A 6,541-nucleotide genomic window follows, 5' to 3' on the forward strand; every position below is an offset into this window, starting at 1 on the left:
CATCACCTCCAAATTCACCCGTACCACCTCCACCTCCACCACATTTCAGTATGGCAAATATAGTGAAGTTGCCTTTGTTCAAAGGCTTGGGAAATGAGGACCCAGACCAATTCGGGTTCGTTGTGAGGGTTGTATGGGAAGCTCAAGGTGTTACAGATGATCATATAAAGAAGGAGACATTGCTTAGTGCTCTACAAGATTGTGCACTAACCTGGTATATTAAATACTCTAATGATAACCTGAATGCTGGAGTGGCAGACATCCAGGTAGCACTGAATAGAGAATTCAGTAGGCCTAAATATGAGGCACAGTTGATTGTGGGATTCAAACAAATCACGATGAAACTAGGCGAGACTCCTTGGGAACTAGATTAGAGGTTGAAGTGTACAATACATGAAGCCAACATGAATTTGACAAACGGACAGCATCACGAGTGGTTTGTGGCTTCGCTATTACCACATTTAAGGGCTGCGCTGTCGCAGCAAAAGATAAAAACTCTGGCAGAGACCTTGGAGATTGCCATGAGGCTACATGAAACCCTGATGAAAGAACCAAACTTGGGGGTTCATCAAATCCATGCACAGCTAAAGAACCTGTGCCTTAAGATGCAAACTCTGAAGAAGGACAAGACGGTTCGACCGGAGGTGCACGAGGAGGTATGGTGCTTGAAATGCAAGAGTCAGGGACATGACAAGGACCATTGCCCAGTTTTTGTGAACTATATTGCAGGAGGGGGACCAATGCCTTTAAGGCCATAAGCTCAAGCAGCACTGAGCGTGGGGCCTACATTATGGTGCACTATTTGTCAGGTAGCAGGAAAACATGCCACAGATAACTGTCATTTACTGCAGAAGTTTGTACAAGCACCGCAACAACTGTTCTACAACTTTTGTAGGTCGATAAGGCATGATGAGCATAATTGTAGGAGTTATGAAATAATGATGGATAAAACTCCCACCTATAGGGTTCAGATCGAAACACGGCCCCCTGACTAGAGCGCAGGGATGGCACAGACAGGATTTCAGGGGCGCGGAAGAGGCCGAGGCAGAGGAGGACCTAGTAGACGTCGAGGAGAGTGGATTTGCTACTATTGCAAAGGACCAAGACACTATGCCCATGATTGCATTAACCCAACACGTCCGTCGTGCAAGTATTACACACTATTTGATCATAAAATGGAAGATTGTCCTATGCTAATAGCTAGGATACATGACAAAGGGGTGCTACCACCTCCGCTGACTCAGAACTTGCAAATGATGAGATCTGAGCTGCACAAAGAGGATCCAAATGTAAATATAGTGCTCAGAAGTGGGATCGTGACAGGAGATGACAAGGGGAAACAGCCAGAAGACAGTACATGGGTTCGCAATGCTCTAGCGAAGGAGGCTGAGTTCGATTTGGAGTGTGCACGTGAAACCTTCATGGAAGCCAGGAAGAGCTTCGCTAAGGCTTCCACCTCAGGAAGAAAGGATAAGCCTGAGCAGGAGATGGACCCCTCTATGCTCAAAACTTTCCTGGAGACCTATATGAAGTTACTACGTGATAGTAAGGCTGTGAAAGGGTTACAAGAGCTCATCAATAGATGTGTTGGAACCACGCCAGGTGAGCTGCGGGTAGTACGAAATATTGGCAAGCATAAAACAAGAACAGGACAAGAGATGAGACTGACCGCGCAGATAGCAGAGTATGAAATGGATCAGGTTATTTTGAACCTGGGGTCAGACGCGAACATCCTCCTGAAGCAGACTTGAACGAATGGGGAGGTCCACGCTGCAATGGTCTCCGATTCAGCTGAGGATGGCAAATTAGAAAAAGATCATCCAGATGGAGCGGATGGAGTGGGTCACTGTGGATATTGAAGGTGTGAGCACGCTGGCTGATTTTGAAGTAATAGAGATAGTGGATGAAAGCAATCCCTATCCTACACTCCTAGGAATTGACTGGGTTACTGATATGAACAAGGTAATCAATTTGACGAAGCAAAAGATGATCTTTGAGAAGAAATCGTTGCGCGTAATAGTACCCCTCGATCTTGCTGAAGGATCGTGCTATATGGAACCAATCCGCGATTATGATAGTGATGATGATCTAGACTATATCTATAAGATAACAGCGTGAGACCAAGATTAGGTGAACCCCAACATGGATGGACAGATTACATGGGATCATGAGAGTTCCTGCACTTTGGACTTCAATGAAGAAATAGAACAATGACAGAATCGGTTACGTGAAGTAACTACGCTAAATTGCAACATGATGACCCAATCACTGCATTGTGTGTCGTCATAGGTATGAAATCTGCCTACTTACGATGGCCTAAATGAGGTAAATATCTTTTTGGATGCATTTGAAAGGGAGGTACCAGAAAAGCAGCGCTTCGAGGTGTTAGATTGGGCACTGCACGCTATGCCTGCAAGGTTGTGGGATACGCATAAGGGAAGCTTTGATGATTGGTGTTAATGCAGGAGAATGATGAGAACTCTCTTTGGGAAGCCGAAGATGTGAATGGCAGACAAGTATGATGGGCAGGATGATCCACGGGCAGATTTGGCCAAATGGGCCAAAGCTTATGGAGAAAAGCCCCAATCTGAATGGGTGCACTTGTTCTGTCATACCCTAAATGTTGTCCCGATGAATTGGTATGTAGAAACAGAGCTCCGCCATGGGACAGGTGAATGGGATATCCTGCGCGAAGGGTTCATGATAACATTCAGTTTTGAGGACAGGTTTGACAGTATTGATGAAGCGCTACAAGAGGTGAAAGCAACAATCTTTAGGATACTGCAAGATCATTTAGACTTGATTCATCCTGAATGGGCTACTCAGCTAAGTCGCGTGCGAGAATGCTATAACGTGACTGCTGAAGAAGAAGATGAGGATCCACGGAGGATTAACATTCCGGAAACAGAAGGTCACCGCGAGGTTATGGGACCGTAGATTGAGAACCATGATATAACCGCGTCGTTGAAAACTAAACAAGTAAACATTGGTACCGAGGCAGAAGCCAAATTCACGAAGATCAGAGACTACTGGGATGACGCAACGGTGGATAAGGTCGCTGAGTTGCTCCGTGAATGCCAAGACTTATTCCCCACTAAGTTCACAGATCTGAAGGGGATAATCGGGGACCTATGTATGATGAAGATCACGTTGAAACCCGACGTGAAGCCGATTAAGCAAAGGCCTTACCGTCTCAATATGAAATATAAGGAGAAGGCTCACTTAGAGCTAGACAAAATGCTTACAGCAAGTATCATCGAGCCTGTGGAAGAATCTGACTGGGTAAGCCCAATGGTGGTATAGGAAAAAAAGCAGAAGGATGAAATAAGGATATGCGTGGATCTCAGAAAGTTGAATGATGCTTGCGTGCATGATCCTTTCCTGACTCCATTCACTAATGAAGTGTTCGACAATGTAGGTGCGTAGGAAGCATATTCCTTCACTGATGGGTTCTTGGGATACCACTAGATCAAAATCGTGCCGGAGGACAGGAGCAAGACAACCTTTGCGACTGAGTGGGATTGTTTTCAGTACACTATAATGCCGTTTGGATTGAAGAATGTGCCTGTGATCTTCTCACATGTAGTTGTGGCTGCGTTCAAGGAATTTATTCATAAGTTCCTGGAAGTATATTTTGATGACTGGACCATGTTTGGGCTAGTTAAACACCATGTATCAAGATTGCGCCTGATGCTGGATACCTGTCGAAGATACCAGATCGCGCTCAATATCAAGAAGTGTCTGTTTTGTGTTCCTTTTGGGAACTTGTTGGGGCAAGTGGTTTGCAGATAGGGACTGATGGTAGACCCCACAAAGATCACGGTGATACTGAACTTGGAAGTGTCGAGGAGTGTGAAACAGCTACATGCTACCCTGGCACATACGAAATATTACATAAAGTTTATCAAAGGTTATGCCCAGATCACCGCACCTATGGAGAAATTTTTGAAGAAGGATGTCACATTCTATTGGAACGATGACTGTAAGAAAAGCTTGGAAATATTGAAAGAAAATATGGTCACCGCACTGATTCTAGTCTTCCTAGACTAGAAGAAAGAGTTTCATGTGCATGTCGACACGTCATGTATAGTGCTGGGAGCAATATTGACATAGGCTAGTGGAGAAGGCTTGGACCATCCTATCATGTTCGCAATTTGAAGATCACCAAAGCGGAGAAGAACTATTCCACCACTGAGTGCAAAGGGCTAGCTATGGTGTATGCATTCCAGAAGTATAGGCACTACTTGCTGGGAGGCCATTTTAAGATGTATGTGGATCACTCCACATTGAATTACCTGGTCAATAAGCCTATGTTGGGGAGGAGAACTTGCAGGTGGCTCTTATTGTTCCAGGAGTATGATTTTGAAGCTGTTGTGAACCCTGGACGACTGAACGTGGGACCAAACCATCTGTCGCACATCGAAACAGAGGAGGAACCCGCTAACTTGGAAGAAGGGTTCCCTGACGCGCAGCTATTTCCAGTGCATGTCCTGGATGGTCATTTTGAGGATATAATACATTTCCTAACAACAGGAACTACTCCAGAAGGATACACTGTCCAGGAAAAGAGGGAATTAGTGGTGCACGCGACAGATTTCTCTGTCATTGCTGGGCATTTGTACAAGATGGGGACTAATGAGATATTGCGATGGTATGTACCTGACTTCGAAAGAAGAATCATCCTTGCAGACACTCATGGGGGCATCATGGGAGGACATTATGCAAGAAGAGCAACCACGCAGAAGATTCTACGCGCAGGATTGTGGTAGCCAACCCTTCATCAGGACTCAAAAGCATATTGCGAGGCATGCGACGTATGTCAAAGAACCAGTAGGACTTCACGTAGGGATGAGATGCCTTTGAATCCACATATGACTTTGCAACCCTTTGAGAAATGGGCGATAGATTTTGTGGGACGCATTTAGCCCGAAGGAAAGACAAGGGCAAGGTACATTATTACCGCGACGGAGTATTTAACTCATTGGGTAGAGGCGTAGCCGATGAAGGATTGCACAAGCGCGACCACTGCAAAGTTCCTCTTTAAGCATGTACTGATGCGATTTGGTTGTCCAAAGATATTGATGAGTGATTGTGCTACGCACTTCCTGAATGAGACGATCAGCGCGCTAACAAAGGAATTTCAGGTATACCACTAGAAGAGGACACCTTATCACCCGCAGGCTAACGGGACGGTGGAAGCATTCAACAAAGTGCTCGAAAATGCATTGTCCAAGGTTTTTAATGCTCAGCGAAGTGATTGGGACTTACGCATCCCTGCAGTACTACGTGCTTATCGAATGACATGCGAGAAGTTGACTAGACAAACCCCTTTTAGGCTTGTCTATGGTGTTGAAGCGGTGATTCCTATGGAATATATTGTGCCTAGCCTGCGCATAGCAGTGCTCACAGGTATGAAAGATCGCAGAGCCCTAGAGGAGAGGCTCGCATAGCTAGATGAGCTGGAGGAAGAAATATGTTTAGCTGGATTTCACCAACAAGTCCAAAAGAAGCGCGAAAAGGCATGGCATGATTGACATATTGAGTTGCGCACATTTAAAGTAGATGGCCTGGTTCTGTTATATGATAGTAAGTTTGAAAAATTTCCAGGGAAATTCAGGATGCACTCATTAGGGCCTTATGTTATTAAGGATATTACCGATGGAGGAGCGATATAGCTGGTCAAATTGAATGGGGAACCCTTCCTCGGAAAGGTGAATGGCAGTCGCTTGGAGCCATACAACGACGGTCCGACCATGTGACTAGATGAAGGTAGCACAGTCTTAGCGCTCCAGGCAGCTGAAAGGAGGTGCGGGACTATAAACTACACTACTTGGGTTGGGGAGCTGCGCGATTAGAAGATGGTGTGAAGCAAGGAAGTGTCACTGGGTCCGCAGCAGCACGAAGGGAGCTACACTACCCAGGGAGAAATCATGTGAGTTGGCTCGAAAGTGACCGTTACAGTCACTGTTCATGAAAAGACGACAGAAGTGAGGCCAAATGGAGCGGGCGGCCGACATTTAAGACGAAATTTATGGCTCAGCTCCTTGAAAATTTTCCGCCAATCTGGCATTGATGAACCGATTTTGGGGGGAATGGTCGGATTTGAATTCAAAATGCCCTATAAATTACAAATGGTTGTCCAGCAAGAAATACTTGGCATTTTGAGTATTCAGTTGTCGAGCTCTCAGACACCTATGGACCTAGAGTTCTTTGAGGCTCTCAAAAAGACTCGTACATTTGTGAACTTGCCTGAGATGTCGCGAGCACTGATAAAGAGTGTTATGTCAGCACCCCCAGAAGTTATCAATACAGAGCAATTAGTAGAAGAGCCAGCACACAAAATGGAAAAACAGGCAGAAGTAGCTGCCCCCGAAGTATCCACTATGGAAGTAGTCGAAGTATTGCCGGAGGTCCCTAAATCCATGAGAACGCCGAGACCAAAGCCAACCCCAACCAAGAAAACCTTGATGGACAAGAAGGGAAAACAACTTGCCATACCAGTGTGCATCTCGCCAAGGCGAAACCCACCAAAGCCCACTAC

This window comes from Pinus tabuliformis, chromosome 1_2 (assembly GCF_031772625.1).
Source record: "Pinus tabuliformis cultivar Carrire ecotype Pingquan chromosome 1_2, CPIR1, whole genome shotgun sequence".
Classification (NCBI taxonomy): domain Eukaryota; kingdom Viridiplantae; phylum Streptophyta; class Pinopsida; order Pinales; family Pinaceae; genus Pinus; species Pinus tabuliformis.